The 24,193-nt window shown below is 41.9% G+C and overlaps 1 protein-coding gene across 1 annotated transcript in view; it reads right to left on the reverse strand.

The window, feature by feature from the left end:
* SGCD (sarcoglycan delta) overlaps positions 1-21,144 on the reverse strand; it is a 492,701-nt gene extending 471,557 nt beyond the window's left edge. Inside the window, exons 1-2 of the mRNA XM_037152272.2 lie at positions 21,054-21,144; positions 14,425-14,513 (exon numbers count right to left, since the gene is read on the reverse strand). The gene's annotated coding sequence lies outside the window, so the exon portion shown is untranslated. The remainder of the gene's footprint in view (positions 1-14,424; positions 14,514-21,053) is intronic.
* Between the last annotated feature and the right edge of the window lie 3,049 nt (positions 21,145-24,193).

Raw genomic sequence — 24,193 nt, forward strand, 5'->3', positions numbered from 1 at the left:
ACACTGGAACCATATGGTGCCTCAGACCCAACAGACCTTGTACGCTGGGTGGAGAAAGCACAGTGAGTGTCGGTGACGAGTGAACACAGCTCCATTTGGAGACAATCATTGTGGTTAATGACAGTGCCCATTATGGTCTTTGAGAAAGAGGAAGTCAAGAACACTGCCACGGTCACGGACTCCTCCATGAGGTCTGACAGGGACCCCAAGAAGAGCATGAGCCCCAGCCTGGTTCCCCAAGACTTGATTCTCCAGAAGAGTGCCTTCCACTCCCACTTGCCTCACCACGCGATTCGCATACACAAGTTGGGGGACGATATGATTATCTGAACCATCTACTAGCTCCTACTGCCTTGGCATTTCCTTACGATTGTCATTCAGGAAGGTGGAACCCAGCATTTTCCAGGTGAGAGGGAGCGTAGCACAATCAGAGAGAAACAAGGCATTGAAATGATGGGCTAAGTTTAAAAGTCTCTGAAATCTACCTTATGGCAGAAAAACCATATGGAGAAGCTTAGTTACACTCCCGCCCCAAACCCCACTGTCCAAACCTAGAAGAGGAACTGTCTTGAGGAGAGGAGGGCAGTTTGAGAAAAGTCTAAGACAATCAGATGCTGATATGATAACAAACTGCCTTGCCTCCTCCCCACAGACTTGGTGTGTGGAGCTTAGAGAACCAAATTTAGTTTTAAGGCTTTCAGAACAGAAGGCAACTGGTCCACACCCTGCGTGGAAGTAGGCAGGCAGAGTGGCTTAGATCTGCCCAAGTCAGTGTTTTGGTGTGCATTTGAGTCACGTCCCAGAGACCCAGGGCAGCTTGAGGGAAAGTGAGGACATCATCCTATACCATCCCATCCCCTCAGCAGGGAGAGAGCATCGGCTGAGAGAATGAGCTGCAGGGCCACGTGGTCCTCAAAATGCAGGGGGAATAGAAATGGGTCACAGGCAATTCTTCAGAGACCATGACAGGACTGGAGAGGATGATGGTACATCTCAGCAGGAACCAGAATTTAAAAAAGAATCAAATCCAGAAACAGTCTGGCCACTTCCCTGCAAATGCTAAGATATATCGAAAGTCCTATCTGTTGAACTTGATGCATGCTCCTGATAAGACATACTCAGCCTCACCTGCCTCCCTGGTCCTTGGCCATTTTCTCAGTGGAGTGCTGCGGCTGATAGCTTCACAGTTCCTCTGCCGACTCCCCATCTCCCCCTGCACAGGGTCCAGCCTCCATTACATCCCCTTTAAAGGCAACTCCACTTCCTTGCATCTCAGGCCTAATGCCATTAGACCACAGGGGCTCTGCTTCCCCCCTTCCAGACTCCAGTGAAACACTGCTCATTGGACGTGACTGTAGCTTCCCCGGAGTTGCCCAGAGGGGCTATCTGACAACACACAGGAGGGTGGACAGACCTGTGATAAGGGAGGGAGCCATCTGTGTGTATTTGCCAGACTGCACCCAGTTCTGTACTCTACCAACTTTTATTCGCTTACCTCCTTCCTTGGCTCACTCTTCTTTTCCCCTCACTTTTACCACCCTGAGACCACCCACTGGGCTCATCAGGAACATTTCCTGGAGGATGTAGGCAAAAGCATCTGGCACTTAAAACTAATTCCAGGGAGGAATAAAAGAAAGGGGGAAACACTAAACTTAACCTGAAATTAACAACAAATGGGGAGATCTGAAGGAATTTAGCAAGCAGTACTAGACTGGAATAATAATTTTTACAAGTTACAGCTTCATACTTCTGACTTTACAGCTTATGAATTAAATAGTTGCTATACTCGGAAACATCCAAAAAATTCTAACTTCATGAAAAAATCCTTTGCCTAAGGGCTTGAAACTCACAGTTGTGATTCAAAATTAAAAAGCATTGAGGAAAAAGGAAAAGAGGGAAGTATTCCTGTCTGTGCTACACACGTATAAAGGGGGCTTCCCCACCTTTTCCACGTCACTCATGCCTTGTGTTACAATAGAGTGGGAAGAATAATCTGTGTCTAACAAGGTAACGTGGAAGAGCATGGGTTTGTGTCAAAGATATTGAGTTTTAGTATCATTTCTTCAATTCATCAGCTTTGTGCCCTTGGGCAACTGAGTGTTCGCTCAGTCTCCTGACCCATAAAACAACGACAGAGTCATGCCTCCGAAATCGCTGGGAGTGTGAACTACCCTTCCTAGCACTGTGTCTGGAAAACAGTAAGCACTTAATAAAAGTGTGGTATTATTATTATCAAGGTGTTGGTTGAGTGGAATTTGAGAAATTCACCAACTAACTGATCAAAAAGAACAACCCTCAGTGATACGCAGGCGGATATTCATTAGAGAATTAGAAGCAAAACTCAAGTTTGTATCATTCTCTATCCTTCTTACGAGCTTTTCAATCCTCCCTGTGGTGAAATACTCAAGAGGATGTTTTCAAGATAAAATAGAAACTCCAATTTTTGACATGTTTGATCACTGATTCCCTGTAGTTTCAAAAATATTCATCTAGAAAGAAAGACATAAATATTCATAAGTAAAAGTACACATGTTGAAGAAATGTATTTTGCCAACATCTAAGGCAAAGACCCTGGGTAAATCCGATGGGGTGTCTGTCTTTGCAAATAAAGTTTTATTGGAACACAGCCACACCCATTCGTTCACATATTTTCCATGGCTGTTCTCTCACGTGAAAAGAAAGCTTATGGTCCACAAAGTCCAAAATATTTACACTCTGGCTCTGTAAAGAAAAGTTTGCTCACCTCTGGTCTCAGAAAAGAAACTGAGGGAAGAAGCAAGACTAGGAGAGACAGATGGAAGGGCAGATTGAGAAAATATCAAGTGGGAGGGCTTCCGATGGTGAGGCGCTATCTGCTCTATGAGGATGGGTACAAATGGAGACAAGGCAAAGAAACAATAACCTTAAATCAAGTTCAGTGTTGGTAAACTAAGGCGAAGGACATACCTGCTACTTAACACTAAATGATGAAACCAAGAATGCTCATGTATTTCTCCCCAAAGATGTAAATTAAAGTGAGTCATCTTAGGAAATATAGTTAAAGAAAGTACACAGAGTCAAGAGAGAGCCTCTTGTATGAACTGAAGGCAACAGTAATTGGATTTAATTTGTTATGGTTGTTGATTTATATGATTATTATACAAACATCTTTGAGACTATAAAGAATACTGTCAAATAAATGTAATTCTACATTTTTACTTTATTGTTCATTAAGAGGTTGACAGAAATGAATACCAGAAGAAAAGCTTTTCTAGCTAAAAATAAATAAATCAATTATTTAAGAATTTCAAGTTAGAAGATGGAAGATGGATACAGGAATAATCTTTATCTGAACATCAATACAATACTGCTTAAAAAGAGATTTTATTAACTTCTCATTTAAAAAAATTTAACTTATTTGAGATAACGATTCATTTCCTTTTTTGAGGTAGATTTATACATTATGTAATTGTTGTACCTTATTTTGAAGCCATGGTGAGAAATTGGACTTAATGATTTAAAAATGTGTAAACTGATTTAATGTAATAAATCACACTGATTCGAATATTTACTGAAGATTCATTTGATGAAGAATACATTTCTTTGTCAAAAAAAATACAACTGCCTATTGTCTCTCAAACTCCAGTCTTCCATGATACTTAATAAAGGAAAAATGTCACTGTTTTGATAATCAAAAACACTTTTCAAACTTTACATATTTAGCAATATAAAACTAGTGTGAAATTAAGTTATTCTCATATACTCATTACAAATATTTAAATATTAAATGACATGGAAAATATGTTTATAGTATATTATACGAGAATGTTACAACAATGGATTTCCATTTGTTTAAGAAAAACATTTCTGTACATAACCACACGAGTGATTCTTCCTGGAGTTTGGAGACTATTAGTGACTTCTACTTTCCTTTCTATACTCTGTGTACTTTATAAATTTTATTTATTTAATGTTCATTTCATCTGAAATTAACAGAAGTATATATATATATATAGTGGTTGGGATTCTAATTTTTTGTGGCTAATTTTTTTTTATTTGCCTGAAATCTAATCTCTAAGAATTGGTCATTAAAAATTAATCACCTTTTTAAAATTTAAGGGTTAAATAACTCAAGTATTGAGTAGGTATTTAAAGCATCAAAAATGAGTGAAATGTACACATTTTATTCTTTAACAGAGATGATTTTTTATTCTTTACTTAGGATTCTATTCTGATGATTAACAACCATAAATTTTTGTAGTGTACGACGTCTTATACAGCTCTTTGATGATTTCATTTGATCTTCCAAATAATCTGGTGAAACAGGAGGACAGACAGTGCCCTTCTGTGATGGCAGGAAAAAGGCTCAAGAGTGCTCCTCGCTTGAGCCACCAGAAACTGCAGAACCGGGATGGAACCTCCCATTCCCACTCCCTTTCTGAGAGGGCATGCTGATTCTGGAAATGCTAATGAGAAGTATTCAGCATTGAAGAATGGCTAATGTGTCCCTCACATCCACGCATTTAATAAAGATGACGTGGAGTTCAGCGACAGCAGCGGCCGTGCAGATTGAGACCTGCCGTCAGAGCTAGGACACCTCATTTCAAGTCTTTCCCATCATTCCATGCTGTGTGATTTTCAGAGCTAGGACACCTCATTTCAAGTCTTTCCCATCATTCCATGCTGTGTGATTTTTAAAATGTTCTAAGCCTAGGTTTGTGCAATGCCCTCCAGATTCCTGATTCCAAGTGCCTGCTAAACAAATTCATGTTAAGTACATAGAATAATGAATTTCTTCCATTTACCCTTGGAGATGGACTCTTGCCTTCTCTACCAGGTCTGGTGCCCAAGGGAACTGGTCTGCATGGGCTTCTTCCATGCACTCCCTGGTCCCCAAAGCTACTGGATAGGTTTGGTCAGTAAGGACCACGGCCAGAGATCAGGGAGCCTGGAGGAGAGGGGGTAGGTTACCGATTCCCCTGGCTTTCTCCCCTTGCTCCTTCAGGACCGGAAGCAGTTGCAGCTTCCTTCTATGTCCTGATTGGAAATATGAGAAAAATAAGAAACCTTCTTTCTCTGGCCAATTTTCTCCACAGGAAAAAAAATGTCATTCTTATCCAAATGGGGTATTCCCAAACAGTACCCAATATCTGTGGGGATTTGTGGGTGGACAGAGAAGGGAATACTGTTGGAGACTACCCAATAAAATACAACACCCTTGTTCTACAGATGTGGAAGTGGTGGGCCAGAGTGTAACTCAGTAAAAAACAGTAGCTTTAGTGTCTGAAACTCTAGTACCCAATGCATAGTCAACCTAAATCAACTCAGAGTTTCTATATAGAATGAAGTGTTCAAAGAAAAATACCCACCTGGAGCATGCAAGTAATTCAAACTCAAGTAACTGAATGCCAACCATCACAAATAATGACAAGACTTTTTTTTCTTTTTGGTTTACTGGTTAAACCAACACCATGATGCAGAAATAATACCCCAACCCTGTTCATTTGAATAATCAACTTTGAAATTATCCACTTCTTGAAGAATATTAATTTTGGTGATCCACATCATCTCAAAATTTGAATATATATTCATGAAGTGAATGCTTTGACTATACACTGTTTTAAGATCCTCAAATTCAAATGCTCAAAAACCTATGATGTGTGGACCACATTTCCATCAAATAGGAGGTTACACAAGCAAACCCATCAAAGCATTTAATTGGTATGTTGAGGCAATACTAAGTCGGCTCCTATTAATACATCCTGAATAAAAAGTCCCATTTTCAAAATCCACTGTGTTGCAGTGTGAATGATCAGTGTTAGGGCTACGCTGGCAAAACCGAGCTACAGAGCAACGCTCCGCTCCCGCGAGAGAAGACATAGCAGTTTGTCTTTCTCATCTTGTGCACATGGGACAATGTTTTCCCCTGACCCAACCCTGCGTTCTAGTACTTTCAGAGTCCAGGGCCAAGTAGAGGTGAGGGAATAGTGATAGATGGAGCTTCTGAGCAGGTGAGATTGAAGGTCTTTTTAGAGGAAGCTCAATGGGCCAGTCACCCACCAGACCTACACATAAGACTGAGGGGCCCACTTTAGACTTTCACTCCTGGCTCTGCTTATTCCGACCTGTGTTTCACAGCAAATTTCATCATCCAAGTCTTAGTCTTCTCATCTATAAAATGGAGAAAACAATACTGACACCCCATAGTACATGTGGAACTAAAAGAGATAATACTTGTAAGAGCATTTAGTCCATATGGTTCACTATGGACTCAAACATATTGGCTATTTAATTACTATCATTGAAGGGGAACAGAATATGCCACATCAAAATATGCTACTTTGATGATTTTGCATTAAATTAGCTAAAAAACAGCCAGTACAAGAAGGACACTATGACCTCCTCTGTGCCCCAGACACCAAGACATAAATCTTGCATGTGACAGGTTCCCTCCCTACACCAGGAGGCAAGGAGACATCTTTATCACCAGAGAAAGGGACTTTAGGGCTGAAAAGGCTGTATAAACAAACTTGGTTATTTCTTACTAACTTACCATCCCAAATGCCTTTGTAGTGTTAATTTTTCACAAATTTAAAATGCCTAAAAGGTATAGTATCTGCCTGCTTTGGTCACTACTTTTGATTCTAATATTTTTACAGGCTCCCATATATGTGAAATTACATTTGTTTTTCTATTAATCTATTTCATGCTGATTTCATTATGAGGCAAACCCAAGATCCTGGAAGGGAGAAGGGAGAGAGGTTTTCCTCCCCTACACTATGCTGATGATGGCCATTCATTCGTGGCCAGAGAAAACACTGAAAACCTCAGTGGCTCCAGCTTCGCATTTTATCAAAACCCAGCTCTCCAGTGAGTCTGGGTATTTCACATCCTGCTGGCCTCAGAGAGAGATCCTGGGAATACTACTCACATAAACATTTGGAATGTCGAGTGCAGTGAATCCTTGAGATGCTTTAACTAAAATTTGTCAAGCATCAGAAAGCCATGACAACAAACCATTTCTTCCCAGAGTATAACAACTTCTACTTTCTTGAGTTTGTCTCCAAGGCTAAAGTAAACCATTTTGCCTTCAAATCCTCAAATATTACTGAGAAATGTGACGGGAATTTTCCTAAAGATGTCTACATTAGAATTCAGTGGTGTCTCTGGGTATGGACTCACAGGTTGAAGTCAATGACTCCCAAGTACCTGTCCTTGGAAAGATTACGTTGGAGTGATCCAGGGACCTGAAAAATTACACATTCCTTGTCCTCATCCCTGGAATCAATTCAGTAGGTCCGGGTGAACTGCATAGCCAGACGTGGAAATCTAATGCTATTCATGATATTCTGTTGCACAGACATATGTGGGAATCACTAGAAAATGAATATGAATAAGGAAGACTCGGTTCTCCTCTGGCTAACTTTGCACTGTGCCCTTTGCAAATTTTCTCTCCGGCAAAAGAGTTGCATTACAAGTATCTTTTAAGATCTCTTCTAGAGTCTGCTAAAATCAGCGCTAAAAGTCACTTGAAATAGCTAGAAAGAGGAAATATCCTGGCAAATGTAGAAAAGATCAGTTTGCATTTGGCCATTCAGGTGGAATTTTGGCAGGCCAAGTAATTTTTTTTGACAGCTCCTTGGAAGGCTTTCCCGCCACATGAAGCACAAACATTACCCACAGCCTCCTGTTTCCTCTTATCTGGGAGGTGTGCTGTCTCCGTGGCAAACCTCTCTCTGCATACGGAAGTGCTCATCCAGTTCAAGTTCATGAGAAACTGAGCCGTGGCAGGAAGTCTGCTGCTACCTCGGCTCTCCTGGTCAATGGCAGGAGAGCACAAGCCAGTCTGCAAAAAGGCACTACAACCACTTGGCTCCATCACTACCTGTTGTCACTGACACAGAGCAGCTGACAAGCTGATAAACTAGAAATTAGAGCAATTGTTCATGAATAAAACCTGTGTGCCTTTGGTTTGAGGCCTAGCTTACAAATTACTAAGGTTTGCCCTACCTCCCACAATTTTGTTTTTGTTCATTTCTCCCAAAGGTTGTGACTGGGAGGCCCCAAGCCAGAACTAGATTGAAAACATAATTTGGCCTCTACGGTGTTTTCATATCATTTAAGTCAACTTGGAAAAATCACAATATTTCACATAAAATCCTATTTTATAGATTCTCCTGGAAAACAGAAAATTCTATAAACACAAGACCACCAAGATCTTTGGGAGATGAATTATTGGACACCCCATTTAGAGGAAATGTGTAAACTTCAGGCTACCCCAGACCCCACCGCTCCCTACAGTCCCGCTAACAATGAAGTCTGATGTCTATGACCTGCAACCACTTAATACCTTGCTCTTGGAATCTTTCTTTTGCTGTGTTTACATAGTAGAGAGGGGCTCTGGTAGCTGCATTTCTACTAAAAGGGTTGGAGGATGACAGGCTGGTATCAGAAAGATAAGATGATGATACAGATCTTTCATAAGTGCTGACAGTGCAAACTGAGCCATTTCACTCGTGAGCGTCACTTCCCCGCCACCTCCCGTCCCTGCAGACACTGGATCTGTAACCCCTGCACTAACAGGAGGGCTGCGCTGAGCCAGAGCTCATGGGCTGAGCAGGGGACAGCGTTAAGGAGCAGCATGTTGTGGAGCAGTGGTGTGTAGCCCTCAGGAAATGAAGATCCCTTAACAAAGAAAACATGATTGTTGGAAAAAAATATTTCTGTTGGTTATCTGTTGAGAGGCAGCCATGTGGGGTGGTTCAGGGCAAAGTTTTAGAGTCAGAACGGCCTGAGTTATGTAAAAATGATCCAGTTACTTAACACTTTTGCTTTTCTATTTCTCACATGGAGATGATTAATGATCCTTGCGTCTTAGAGTGCTTATGACACTTGAATAAAATACTCACATAAAGCACTAAATGCAGCATCTGGTACCTAGTAAATGCTCAATAAGGGCTGCTACTATTGCTGTTATTGATTGATAAAATGCATAAAAGCAAAAAGCTGGTATGTATACATTATCCACATTGAATTGAATTTATTTCCCATTAATCACAGTGGCATCTGCATGCCTATGAAAAACAGCAGCACATACATATTTGTCAGACATTATTTATTCAGTCCCCAACAATACTTGGTGCTTAGGGAGTTCTGTGTTCTTGCTGCCTCCAAGGGCTTCCGAAGGGGGCGGGATCTAAGGCAAAGAGGGTGAGGAGAGGCAAACTACTCCAATTCAAGACATATGGGCACCTACACTAGCCACGATTCTCAGAGGCAAGAAAACAAGTGTGGAGGCGGAAGAGGGAAAATAAGGAGGCAAAAGAAAGTGTCCTCAGGCAAGTCACTGAACAGGTGTGAGCCTAGCAAGTGGGGACTTGAGATCGGGGCAGTGGCTTCCTGTCAGTGCTTCAAGAAGCCCTGTGATTTCAGCGAAGCCCCACAAGGGCCGCTCAGGGGCAGGGCCCAGGGGCAGGCCAATGGGTGGCTCAGATCCGGCCTTGCTTTAGAGAGCAGCACAGCTTTTATTGAAGTTTCACATAACACTTCACATGGAAAACGTGTTTTGCTGCTTCCCAAGTATTTGAAACGATGAGGCTGGATAATCTGAGAAGTGGTGTTTCTCCTACTTGACTGTACACTGGACTCACTCCAAGGAGCTAAGAAAATGCTGACGCATGGGGCTTAGCTCAGAAATATGTTCACGTGGCCGTAGGTGCAGCCTCCTTTGAGGTGACTGCTGAAAATATCAGCCAAGACAAGGTCAAGGTCATCCACTAGTCTGCCTTTGGCGTATTCAATGCAAAGACACCATGAAGCATAAGGAAATAAAAAATTCGGACCCATAAGGAGCTGAACAAGGAGAGTTCAGATCATTAAAAAACGCAGTGGTGTTTTCTTATTTGCCTGAAGACTGGGTTCCTAATTACTTTCCTTCGCAGGGACAGCAAAAGAAAATGTAAATGCAGTTTTAAAAGAGCTATGTCAAACCTAGGTCCACAGAGAAGACTCAATTCCCATCCACAGTCTTGTTGGTAAGGAAACTGATGTCCTGCTTTTGCCAGAAAAAAAATAGTTGTGTTTGACTCACTTGACTGTGCCCATTCCTTTGAGAAGTTACTGATGTTTGACTGTGGCAAGAATAAAACACGTCAGTTCCCAGAGTCCAGCAAGAGCTACCAGGGCAGAGTTTGCAACATCTGAACAAGATCGTATAGCCACTTAGCTACAATCGCCTAGGAATAATTAACTGATATAAACAGTCGTGATTATACCAAGTGAGACTCCTCTCATCTCTGGAAAATGGAGGTTATACCATCTTCCTTCCACACTTTTTGCTAGTCAAAATGCACCAAGGTCATCTTCTGTCTCAGAGAGGGCTACATCCTGACATATTTGAGGTGCCCGCAGAATGAGAGAAGCAGAGCTACAGGATTTCTAACTTTGAAAGGATATGTATCAGCTGGTCGAAGGGTGTTTTGATTGCATTTTCTGCAGGAAATTAGGTATTTGGAAGCCATTATCTAAGTCTAAGCTGTCCAACAGAAACATATATATGAGACATATTTTATCTGAAGTTTTCAGGCAGCCACGTTAAATTATAATAAAAAGTGAAACTTGTTTTAAAAACATTTTAACCTGATATATCAAAAATATTACCATTTCAAAATATAACCAATATTTAACATATTAGAAGTAGGTGAATTATACAATTGAATTATATCTCAAGAAAGCTGTTAAAATTATTAGAAATATTTTATCATATATATATTTTACTAAGTCTTAAAAATCTCATGTGTATGTCACACTTAGCATCTCCAGTTGGACTTGTCACATCCAAGAGTCTGAGAGCCACCTGTGGCCAGCGGCTACTGTGCTGTGATTTCATTGGTTCATGTGTGTAGTCACGATTTACTCAGGGGGACCACCGTGTGCACCTGAGCTACCTCCTCTTTAGTTCACCTCTCTATCCCATGACACGCTCAGTGAACAATATTTGAGGTTGTCAGGACTTACTCTCCATCTTCTGTGTCACTCGTGGAAAGAAGGAAATAAAAAAGAAGAAAATAGGAATTCTTGCATCTACTTCTCAGCCTCCCAGGGTCCCCTGCTTTCTCTTTTACCACCCATCCCCACTGGCTGCCCCCGATGTATCTAGATTCATATTATTGTGTTACTCAGTCATTTATGTTCTTCTGTGTTCTTAGCTTAAGTGCAGAGTAATGAAATGTTTTATGGTTTTCTTTTCGAAAAATGTTTACCTACTGAAGGCATCATATTTTCTATTCCTGTTAAGAGCTTTTGAGGTACCCAGGTTTCAGACACTAGGCTACAGGAAATTAGACGACGTATTTGTGTTTCTGAGAGTCTTTTCAGTTCTTCTTCACTACGTCACACACACATACACAAAACTTAAAAGACCAGTGAGTGCTTTTCAGAAAAAATAGAGGACAAGTAATAACCCATTTTTCAGAAAGCAAAACAAGCTTATTAACAGAAAAAGCAAATTCACTGTATGAAACTGCTTCCTCTCAAATTCTGGGATTTTAACAGACTGGGACAGAGAAAACACCAGTCCAAAGATCACCGCAGAGAAGCCACAATTTCCCCCTTCTGCAGTCTCTGCCCTCACAGTGCTCCACACTTACCACAGGCAAGGAGAGGTCAACGCCAAATCAGTGCCTATGGATTAAGCTCTGTGCTACTCACGCGGCACTGTACAGGTGCTGAAGGTAAAGCATCAACCAGCCAAATGGCATTCACAACACCTGATATCAAACTATGTCACAGGGCCACTGTAATCAAAATAGCATGGTACTGGCATATGAACAGACATATAGATAAGAGAACAGAACAGAAAGCCCAGAAACCAACCCATAGTGCCAATATGATCAGTTACTATTTGCCAAAGGAGCAAGAGCATGCAAAGGAGTAAAGACAGTCTCTTTAATAAACAGTGTTGGGAAAACTGGGCTGGTACATGCAAAAAAAAATGAAACTACACCATCAACTTATACCATACACAAGAATAAACTCAAAATGGATAAAAGACTTAAATGTAAGTTGTGAAACCAGGACAAACCAAGAAGAAAAGCTAGGCAGTAAAATCCCAGACACCTCTCATAGCAGTATTTTTGCTGATGTGTTTCCTAGGGCAAGGAGAACAAAGGAAAAATAAACAAAGGGACTACATGAAATGAAAAAGCTTCTGCACAGCAAAACAAAACAAAGCCCATCAACAATGCAAAAAGAATCCACCACCCACTGTCTGGAACAACAACAAAAAAGAGATGAATTATACTGTCCATTAAGGAAAACCGTAATCCAATTGAAAATTATGACCCAAATGTAGGGTTTGAGGCACATGGGTTGCATGTGAATAGGATGAAACCAGGCCAGAGCAGAGGGTTAATGAAGTCCTCCCATAGCACAGCTGAACCCTGAGGACACACAAAAGTTCCCTAAATGAAGAACAAGTGTGGGGGTGGGGGGTTGAAAAGCATCCCTGGTGCTGGGTTAGCATCCTCCACAGAGGCTGGAGGTACCAGTGCTGGGGTTTAGAGGAGCCGAGGGAGTCCCAGAGACATGGCACAGAAAGAATGTGTGGCCGGGGTATGACCCTGAAGACCGGAAGGGCCTCATCAATGTTAATACGGCCTTTGGTCTTTAACTCCAATAGGGAGCTACTGAAGGGTTTTAAACAGAGAGAACATGTGATTAGTTCTGCATTTAAAAAAGATCACTCCAGCTGCAGTGTGGACAGACAAGCACAGGGATAGCAGCAGGGAGACCAATTAGGAAACTGTAAATATGGCCCATGATTTCAAGGCCTCAGCTTGGGTGGCAGGCTGGCTCCCATGTGAATGGGGCCTGCCGATGATCGCATTCAGTCCGCAGGCCAATCTGAAAATCAGGCAACTGTATATGAAAATCTGCCTTTCCGGCCTCTCATAAAAGACAACCTTGAGAACTGCAGGCTCACTTCAGTATCCAAAGACGACCGGCAGCAGCTGAGTAGTGCTAGCCTCTTCCAGGCAGGACACTTGGTCCTCCCCAGCCTCAAGGTCCCTGTCCTGTCTCGCCCCTTCTGTTTCCTGCCCCTTCCTGGTTCCTGCAGAAACTGTAGTACTTGGACCCCTAGTGCAGAACTGTTTAGTGGTTAAACTCAAGATGGGGAGGAGTTCAAGGGCCTGTGCTTCAAGGACTGAACTCAAGGATGAAACTGATGGAGGGCTGCCCCAGGCTGGAAAAGGAAACATCACAGAGGGGCCCATCACAGGCTCTGGCATCTTGAAAGCATCCGAACAGTAACCGCCAAAATATCACTCAGTGTGTTTATCTGAGTGTACTCTAAGTTTCACCTGAAAGACTGTGTTCCAGTTGTATCAACAGGAGTCTATTTTAAACTGCTTCAAATAAAGACCTTTGATTTGGGTGGGTGGGTGGGGGCGACATGTACTAGTTGGACAGATAAAAATGCAGATGTCAAACAGCTGTCAGGACTACTAAGCTTCTCCTGTCTGGTCAGAACCTTTTAGGCGTTTAAAGCTGGACAGAATGATGAGCATTCTTCTAAAGAAGCCAGATCAAAAGCCGTCCCAGCTTCCAGGTACTGTGTTTGCAAACGGTCTGTGTGTGGGAGAGGGCCCTTCGAGCAGCAGAAAAAGGGGGTTCATGATTACAGCTTTTAACAAAACGCAAGAGGCACCATTTCCTAGCCCCGGGTGTGAAATAAACAGGAGGGTGTTTTCTCCTTGAAAGCTTCCCTTTTGTTTCATTCAGAAGTGTGTTTGGCATTAAGAAGAAAGATTTACAAAAGATCTGAGACACCAAGCTTCTGTAAATCATTTAACCTGGCCGAACTTCTACGGGAATTCTATTTCCTTTAACATCTGAACGTAGCAGCATTAACAAACAGCAGAATTTCACCCAGCTATTTATTGGACAACTTACAAACTCCCACATCAACAGATTTTGCAGATTTAAGTCTTTCCCTTGTAGCTATCCTCTTACTGATCTTTCTCTGCCTGTGTTCTCATCTCTACTGTCCTGCCTCTGCATTATAAAAGCCACCAATAACTTCTGAGAGTTAAATCACTCATTCAACAAATACCTTGAGAATGTACTACGTAATAGGCCTGTGTACAGAAAGCTCACTTTCTAGTGGGGAAGTACAGCAAGCAATTAACAATTTAAAGACATCAACTAACAATGAAATCATTGGAAACTGTAGTTACTGCTCTAACAGATGTACGCTACGGAAACAGACAAGATGTGCCAGAAAATCCTGTTGGCAGGATATGGAAAACTTTCATGAGATAATATGTGAACTTTTTCTTTCTTTTTTGAAATAAAAGTTATCCAAAACTTGGCAGTCGAGAGAATGAAAGGTGTCCAAAAATAGACCTGCACATTGATACACGAGCCCACTGAAGGATCACTTACCCCTCCAGGAGGATTCTCCAGTGTCTGACTTTGCTGTTTTCTATTTCATCAGAGTTCACTTTGAGAAGGTACTTGCTAAGACTTGAGGCCTGTAGAAAGATCAACTCGAAGTTATAATTTGATTTCTCCATGGGAATAATTGGTTTTGTCTCTAATTCAAATTCATTTCCAAACACCTTTCACGGTGGTATCTAGAGATACTCTGTTCCTTTAAAAGTTCTTTGATTCGGCTTTTCTCTCTTTCTGTTTTTCTTATTCATTAATGAGTTGAGTAAAACCTTTGACATACACTCCTCATGCATTTGGAGAAGTCATGTTTATACTTTTTTAACCTTATACTTTGACAAAGTGAGTCTTTCAGGATCAGCGGGCACTGACCTGGAAGTCACAGCAGATTGCTTCTTTTAAGTGTTTTCCTCCAAAAAACGCAAGTGCAGAGCAAAAGAATAAAATAATATTGTCCACTTCCTCACTCTCCCCACCTGGGCTTCCCAGAAGCAACCAATCATGTTTAACTGCCTCTGTGTTTATCTCTATAGAGGTAATCACACTAATTCTCCTTTTTAGACTTATATTACTCTCCTAATTTGCCTTTTCATGATAATATTCATGAACTCTTTCTCTGAATAAGGATTTAGCTTACTCCTCTCTTCTCCAACTTCATTTTATTCTTCTGCAGTTATCTTTGTAATGATAAAGTAATACATCTCCACCTTTGTGTCCTTAACCTTGTGGGGGGTATGGCGGGATCTCATTTTTCCATTTTCTTAAAGATATTCATGCCTCTACCATCCCTTCAGCTCTCTTTCTAACTCTGCATTTACCATATGTGTCTACCCCCCTTTCACTGTCAAGGTTTACAACATTTGGTTAACTGGTTTATATTATTTGTCTTATAGGTTGCTGAACGCTGCAGTATTGTGTGTTGTAGAGTAAGGTGTTTGGACAATTCTTTAAGCAAGGGGGGGTTAGAGTTTTCAAAGTGTTTTTCATATCTATTCCTATTTAATGCTCACAAAACTTCCCAAAATATATGACACAGACATAGACCAACTCTGCAGTCCAGGCCAAATATGAGGAAAATGCTGGTGTGAACATTTGAGAGTGTTACACACACACACACACACACACACACACACACACACACACACACACAGTGAGAAAGTGCAGCTGTGTTTCACAGCAAAGGAGACACATAAGCAAGGTGAAGAGAAAGTCTTACGTTACTTGTAGATATAAATTCTCAGTGGATATATTTTAAGCTATGTTATACTTGTCTAGTTACAAAAACAACAAATGTCAAATTTCAGGAAAAGTTAGACTGGCCATTGTGTCATCGTCACCGACAGTGGCAGTGATGGGAAACATGTGTGTGTTTTAACTGGGCACATCAGAGCTAAATGTGCACAAGGTTCTGGACACAACTCAGACTGTGTCGGTTGCAAAGGCGTTGGGTGAAACGTCAGGTGGTGAAACCCAGAGAATGCAAACACAGCCCTGGAGGGGAGTGACACAGACTTTCTCTTCTGTTGCAGTGGAAAGGAGACTATTTTTGAAATGGTAGCTATTTGAATCAGAAAGAAAATATAAAGACAAAAGAGTTGCTGCCACATTTAGAAGCAGCTCAGTATCAAAGGACACTCAGGCAGGCATCCTAGTGGGCATGCTTTAGCACAGGGTGGAAAATTCTGTGAATAGAGTTGGGCCCTTGACATTCATTTTAAGGGCCAAATCCCCAAACCTGGGTTTCTTATTCCACTAAGGTGGTTTTAAGAAAGTTACTTAACCTTTCCCTTCCTCAGTTTCCCCACCTGTAAAATGAGATAGCCTTGGAAGAGCCACTATTTTAAGTAGAAAAAAAAAAAGAATACCTCTAGACTACATCAATGGGAAAATCAGACTATCTCTTAAATAAGCTTTCTGAATGAATCATATTTGACCATCACGCGGTATAGAGTAGGTATTAAAATCGAATAAGCAGTCATACAGAAGTTTTATAATTTCATCAGCTCAATCTGCCTGGACCTTCGTAGTCCGTATTTGAATTGATGCTTACAGATCAGGGTCACACATGCCTAGAGAGTATTGTTCCATTGCCATTAATCTCTAGTTCATTAAAAATTAAATAAAACTTGGTATTTTGGTAAAATCTGAGATATTCTCAGGCTTACCTGACCCAAACTCCCATTTTACATACCAGGGAGTTGACACCCAAAAGTCACTGGGGTGAGGCAGAGGTCGGGCAGCAGACCTGGCCCAGCCCCCAGCTCGGGGCAGCTGCTCAGCGAGTGTTGGCTGAATAAAGACACAAATGAGCCAGCTATGGAAAGTGACCCTCTGGTTTGCCCAGCAAGATGCTTCTCCTTTCACAAGATAGTGGTTCTGCTGATGTTTTCATGTTTGACACTTAGATATTTATTATCTGAGATGAAATTTCAATGCATGATGAATTTCAGAGGAAACTCAGTGAAGGATGAAGAAACCCACAGAAGAAGGACTGTCATGAGACTTGATAAGTTAGCCACAGTTCTGCTGATGGGTTGAGAGGCGCAGAAAATATAAAAACCATCATTTTCCAAGTCCAGAGGAAAGAGACAAGCACCAAGGCGATCTGCACAACACTAGCACTTGCATAAAACCAGCCTAAGGCTTGACGGATGAGAAAGACCCCAAAGCAGATAAACCACATCTGCACACACATGCGCACACCCCTCTGACAATGCCTGAAGGGCTCTTCTCCTGCTGCCCGCCTTCTCACACTTAGTGGTCACAACCACAGACAATGATGAAAACCATCCTCAAAAGCAGCTTCGTTTTCTTAACAGTGCTTGCAGGTAAGAAGAGATTCTCTACTTACAGAGCAGGTTGCTAATTTAGACTTTACAGAAAAAGCACTGTTAGCTTGCACATGTCTGCCATATCTCTGGTTTTTATCTTTTACTACGGAAAATGAAAGTTGAAAAAGAACAGCTAAAATAAAAACGTATGCCCAAGTCTCAGGAAATTAATATGACAGACAGCATCACAAATTGGAGACGTGTGTAAAGGAATTCAGCTCTCCAGCGCTCCTTCCCGAGACAATTAACCTTGTTGGTATCCGTTAAACGTGTGAAATGGTTTCGGGCTCCTTCTGGGTAACTCTGGGCAGATAAAATGTAACATCTACATTCAATGGTAGTTTTTCCTCAACACAATTTCCAACATATTAATTAAATGCATTTTTATTTTTTATTTTTTGGCCACAAGGTCAACCTCTTTCAGGGTTTCCAAATTCTTGTAATTAAATGGATACACTTTTTAAAAAAACTCCAGCCTTTCACTTTCAGCTGAAGTGAATGCCCGGGATCCACAGTGAGGCAGAGGCTGCATAAAACAGGGCAGTTCTTCTCTTGCTTGGGAGTGCCATCACTCCTGTGATCTCTGAAACCGAAAACAGCAGCGTAGTATTGATCCAGGGGTTATAAAGGACCAGCACACAACTGCAGTATACAAGCATGGTTTTATGTAAACCTCACTTGAAGTATATCAAGCAGTCATGAGAATCATCCCCACCCTGCAAATGAAAACAGATCTTAAAAAATTTTTGGTGTTTGGCTTATTTTACTCATGACACTGTTTTTTCAGATTCATCTATGTTATGTTGCTCAAAAAAAATTTTTTTTTTTTTTTTTTTTTGCTGACTAGTGTTCCACTTTATGGAAGGACCGGAGTTCGTCCATTTTCCTGACTCGGACTTCTGAGCTGTTTTCAGCATTGGGTATTGATAAAAACCACTATGAATAGAGTGGTAAGTAAGCATTTTCAATCCCCTTGGACAGATACCCGGGGCTGGGGTTGTGGATCTCAGCACAGACAGCTGTGTGATTTTATAGGAAAGTGCCAGGTCATTTTCTGAATTGGTTGGAGCGTTTTATACTCCTGCCAGTACTGTCTGAGGGCTCCAGTCACTCCATGTCCTCTTAACTTTTGGAATTTTGGTCCTTTAAATTTTAGCCATTCTTATAAGCGTACAGTGGTATCATTTTGTGCTTTTAAGTTGCATATCCCTGATGACAAATTATGTTACACACCATCGCTTATGTTTATTGGCCATTTAATATCTTATTTTTTGATGACTAGACGCTTTTAATTTTCATGAAGTTCACTTTACTTTTTCCCCTCTATGGTTTGTGCTTTGCATGTCCACTAGAAGAAACTTCACCCATACTTAAGTGTACCAATCATTAATATTTTAAACCTTCCTGGTTCTTAGACATGCAATTTCTTTTTTTTTAAAAAACCACCCTGGTTTATCAGAGATCAGGGGACAGGTCTCACAGAGTGCTTGAATTTCAGTAAAGCATGTGAATTATCTGGACGGCCATTTTCAAAACAGACTCCTGCCCCTCCCTCCAAGGGGTCCTGGCTCCCACTGCCTGGGGCAGGGCCTGAGAATCTGCATGCCTAATAAGCTTACAGCCGCTGATGCTTACGAGCCACCCTTCAAACAGCACTGGCTTTGAAAAATTAAATGGCTCTTCTAATGTTCATGGAGAAGCTTGTTTGCTTTTTCCAAAGTCTGAGCCACAGCCACTAATTTAGACTGTCTTCACTTGAAAAGACATCTGAAATATCTGCTCTGGGCACTGCGGCACAGGAGCCAGGAAGCATTACGGTAGATTGATGGACCGACACCGCCTCATTTCCTGCTTCCTTCCTGGAAATTGGGTTCTGGCCCGTGAGCGGAGATGCGTACAGGTCTCCGTGCACTACGGCTGTATCCAGCCCTGTTAGGAACATGCCCTGGACCCTCCGTCAACGATCAGAGGGAGCTTCATTCTTCCCTAACAGGCTGACTGGTCTCCAAACCAGGAACATTTTTATGGCCAACTCCTTTAAAACTTTCTCTGCTGAATTTATGTTTTAAGTAGTTCGCATCTGGGTGAATATTCCTGACAGCACGCCGGCATTCTGAATTAAAGATCAACACTCTCAAAGCAAATAAGTCAGTCATCAAAACCCCAACCCAAACCCCTAAGCTTCTCCAGGTTTTCAGGATGAGCAGAGAAGAGCTTTTCAGCTTTCCTTTCCAAAAGATCAAGGATGTGGGCAGAGAACCACACAGCAGCTAGACATCTATTATGTACAATGTTTATACCTGTGCAAGGACTCCGAAAGGTACCCTGTATATTTTCTTCTTTCTGATTATTAAATTATCTATTTAGCCTTTGGAAGCATGTTAATGGAAAATGAATTCATAAATAGCATTTATACTTAAACTGCAATACAGATGCACTATGATTCAAAGGGAGAAAATAATTTACCTTCTTTACAGAAAAATACTCCCCTGAATAAAAAGGAGAGAAGAATATGTTTCAAATACCACTCTCACATTTTCACCAGCCTCTTAGCACCCTTTCAGAGGTACTATGAGCAATGTGAATGCCAGAGCTCAATAACTCTGCAAGGACTTAGGAGGATTTGACAAAAATTAGACAGAAATTACATACCGGGCTTCCTCCTCAAAGGAAGGTCTACTGATGACCAGCTGGAAGTATACACCACCCCTGTTCCAGCAGTGAGAAACTGAGACATAAAATTGAAGCCAGCCTGTGCTAGAACTAATTTGATTTTCATCAGCGCTGGACTTTGGCCTTGTACAAGTAACGACAGAAGGGAGGCTTGGGTGCCATGAGAAGGAAGCCAACCTAAAACCTTGGCTGCACTGTCCTCCCAGTTCCCAGAAGCCTTTGGGTTACAAAGGAGTTTTTCTTTTTAAAGGAAATTAAAATGATAGCAAATGATTTATCAATGGAATTGACAGAAACATTATATAGTTTCCCTTGGACATGCCTTGTGGTCCCAGGCTGTTAAACTGCATGCCCCTGGTGCTTTTAACCAGCAATGTATGCAGTCCAATGTATGTATTCCATATAGTAGCACCCAGGAAACTATACTCTAACAAGTCTGGGAATGACCTGCCTCCACCCCTTCCTTCCACGTGCACATGCCTGAGAGAATAATTAGCTGCTATTCAAATTATGTATATATATATATATATATATATATATATATATATTAATTATACATATGTGTGTGTGTGCACATACACACTTATTGCAACCAGAAAAATGTGGGACCTCTGGACTAGAACTTCAAGTCTGCCAGCATGGGTATGTATCCAAAAGAAACATAAAGGCAGCTCTCCAGAAGACCTTAAGATGTAACACAAAGCTGAGCCAAAGTTTCCTGTGGATGTTAAATATGGGAATTAGTCATGTATTACACAGCATCACTTCTTTACTTGTATCTGGTCCTGAAGTCTTACCACATAGGCACCGACCTTGATTTCTCTTTCCTTCAGATCAGACACCCACCCGGCGCTCCCCTTGCTTTTTCTCCCTGCCCTCTGGCCAGCTCTTTATAATTGAGACAATGCAGCCTGCAGTTGCTCCCACTGTGCCTTCATCCCACCACAGCCCACAAGCTGGTAGCAAAAGTACAAAATATGTCATTTCTTAAAGGGAGGAAGGGAGAAAGAAAGGAGGAAAAGAAAAAGGGAGGAGGAGGAGGAAAGTCTGTGAAAATGATAAATGTTTTTAAATGTATTTGCCTTAAACCAATAAGATATCATAATCGCAAGTCCATACCTTAGCAGTCTTGATCTTCTTGAATCTTAGAGACAGAATTCAGGGCAACATTGGGGTTGAGATGCTTTCCCCAGGCCACCGCCAACTTTCCTAGTACCAGAGGGTGGAGGTCTCTTCCACGTCTGCAAAGTCATAGCAAAAAGAAGACATTAATAAAGAAAAACATAAACTAAATTAACGACTGTAATATTCAATTCAAGATGAATTGGTTTGAAGAAACTAAAACAGAAGATACATTAAATCTGGCATAAAAATGAGTAATAACTAAATGGATTCAGTCTTGTTGAGAATCAAGGAATCATACAAAATCAGGGGGAAAAAAACATAGTAAATCAAGGTTTTTTAGGACACATATAGCCAAATTTGCTTATTTAACTTACAAGGAAACTGAAGATGGGGGAGGAAAAGCGACTTCCCCAGGATGACCCATTACCTGTGGTGTATTTCGAGTAAGTCTTCAGTAAACACAAACACGGTACTTAACACTATGGCCTGTGATAAAATGAGGTGAGGGGACAATGCATCACTTCTCCATCTCAAAACATTTCCTTTACTTGGCTTCTAAGACACCAAACTTGCCTTTTATCACTGGCCACTCTGTCTTGGCCACTTCGGTTAGTCTTCCAGGTTTATTCCTTCTTAGTCAAGGGCAATTCTGTTCACCCTGTGGGTCAGCCCAAACTCTTCCAGTCAGCCTTGACCCCTCTGTCTCATACACGCCCCAGAACCTCCAAGACACCAGCAAATCCTGGTGGCACTTCTGTCAGACTACATCCAGCAGCTGGTCACTCTTACCTCCTCCGTTACTGCTACCCCATGTCATTACAGACCTGCATAGCTATGCCGCAGGCATGCTCAGGTCATGGCTGGCATTCTTAACCAGACCCTCAAAACCTTCCATGCCACTCAGAATCAAATCCCAGTCACTGTAATGGCCCCATAGACCCACAGCAATGCAGCTCTGGTCCACGGTCTTCGCCTCCCACCGCTGTCCCCTCGCCTGCTCCTCCCAAGCTGCACTGACCCAGCTGTTCCTCTGACGTGCCTCTAACTCTGCCAGAGGCTGGAGCCCTAGCAGTTTCCTTTACCTGGGGTATTCTTTTTCCCTTCCTGTTTCAAATCTGTGTTCCAAGGAGACCTGTTCAGTGACACAGGCTCCCTTGGTCTGCACAACCGAACAAGGGTTAGGAAACAGGGGGCACTGTTTCAGAAGAAGGCTTGGGGATAAATCCCAGTATTCTCACCTGGTTCCACCACTGTGAAACCCTGACCAAGACACTACCTCCCTAGGCCACAGATTTCTCTATGAAAATGAGACGACAGACGTACCCATCCCTTTAGGATGCTTATGAAAGTGAAATGAGGCAACATAGTGAAATCCTTCATTCCAATGCGTACCTATAAGTACTAAACAAACATTTGCTGCTCTTAATTTTTTTATTTGTCTTGCTGCAGACTTACATTCTTCATGGCATTACATGATTTATTCTACCTGCATCTCACTCCCTGCCAGGATCTGAGTCTGCTCTGCCTTGCACCCCATGGCATGACAGCGCTCAGTGACTTTGGACAACTTTCTGTGGAGCATTTCCAGGCTCAGACAAGTCTCATTACCCCAACTGCCCCCACATTCTGGAGGCAGATGGCAGAACTTTGTAACATGAGACACTAAGGCTTTCTGGTTCATTCCTTGTTCTCTTGCTGAAGCCCGGCAATTTGAGGATGATTTTGGCCTTCACATTATAATTGTCAGGCCACGGTCTACAATTATTCCTGCATTCCACGGCCAAGAAATACAAGTTGGGAAGCAAACAATGCTATAATTCAGTGCGATGGTGCACGAAGTTGTCAAAGAAAGTATGCTCCTTTGAGAATTCAGCTCTCCGGTCTATCTGAATGCATCTTTTTTTCCCCCTAACTAATAAACAGTCTAAGGTGGTAGTAGCAACATAAAAACATGTCACCTACCTTTCAGGTTTCGTTATAGTACAACCTAACAAAAAGTTAACATGCATCAGGGACAACCTGTAATCCATTAAGTCACCAAAGGACTTGCTCAGAATGCGTTTGCTAATACATGTTTATTGAGTACATATTTGCCATGAATTTGTTAAAGAAAAAGGATATGGCAGGGAATATTAAGGACTTTATTTGTACCTGCATGAAGCTCTCATTCCAGCACTTCTCTGTCCTCTGCAATTTCCTAACCACTGCCCAGACATGAGAAGACATGACAAACTCCAACAAGGTTGTCCACTCAGCTGACTGGCGATACAGGTCATGCCAGTATAAATAGCCTAATTTCTGTTCCATCTAGAGAAAAAATTCTGTAATTCTTGGTTTTCTTGGAAGACATGCTTGTTTTCTTGAGGTGTTCCCCACACACAGCTCTTCTGAGTTGATGATCCTGGTTTCTTCCCCTCCTTCAGCAAAGAAGTGAAAAGTATTCACCAAACCCACAAATATTCTATGCATTGATGAGATGCCACATGAATGGCAGGGCACAAAGGGCACTGCATTCAGAGGACACAGCTTCACAAACTGGCTTATCTTGAAATCTTTGGAAACTGGATTGCGATGAATGCAGTTATGTGGCAAAATAAACTGAGGAAGTATATACTAGAAACATTGTCCAAAGGAATAATGTCAAGAAAGGACAACGCATGTCTTAAACCCCAGTGCCTGCACAGTAGAGTGCTGATCCCATAAGAGGGTGGTGTCTTGCCTGTTGGGTGGCTTCACGTGCACCAGGGAGTATGTTATTTTTTCAAGAGGTATCAATCAGTGGCTGCCCTGATGGCAGACAGTGAGCCCATACCTCTCTAATGACTGGGCTGCTCCGAAAATGATTCCCAAGTGCCAAGACCACAGGCACCAACCCACAAATGTACCCACACACACTCCCAAGAGAGGCACGGCCAGAAAGGGCAGGGTGGGGAAGATCGGAGAGGGGCATAAAGGAACTAGGAACTCTAAAGGGATCTTGACTAAGATTTTGAAAGTATTCCAGAAGGGACAGGTGAACTGCGAGTTAAATCAAACAGTGCCCACAGGTTGCCCACTGGGAATTGGAGAAACGCTACCACAAGGATGTGCATTTCAAGGTGCACTGTGATTACAGGTATGCTCAGACCACATGT

Source organism: Artibeus jamaicensis, unplaced genomic scaffold (genome assembly GCF_021234435.1).
Source record: "Artibeus jamaicensis isolate MK-2021 breed Jamaican fruit bat unplaced genomic scaffold, CSHL_Jam_final contig_432, whole genome shotgun sequence".
NCBI classification, from domain to species: Eukaryota; Metazoa; Chordata; class Mammalia; order Chiroptera; family Phyllostomidae; genus Artibeus; species Artibeus jamaicensis.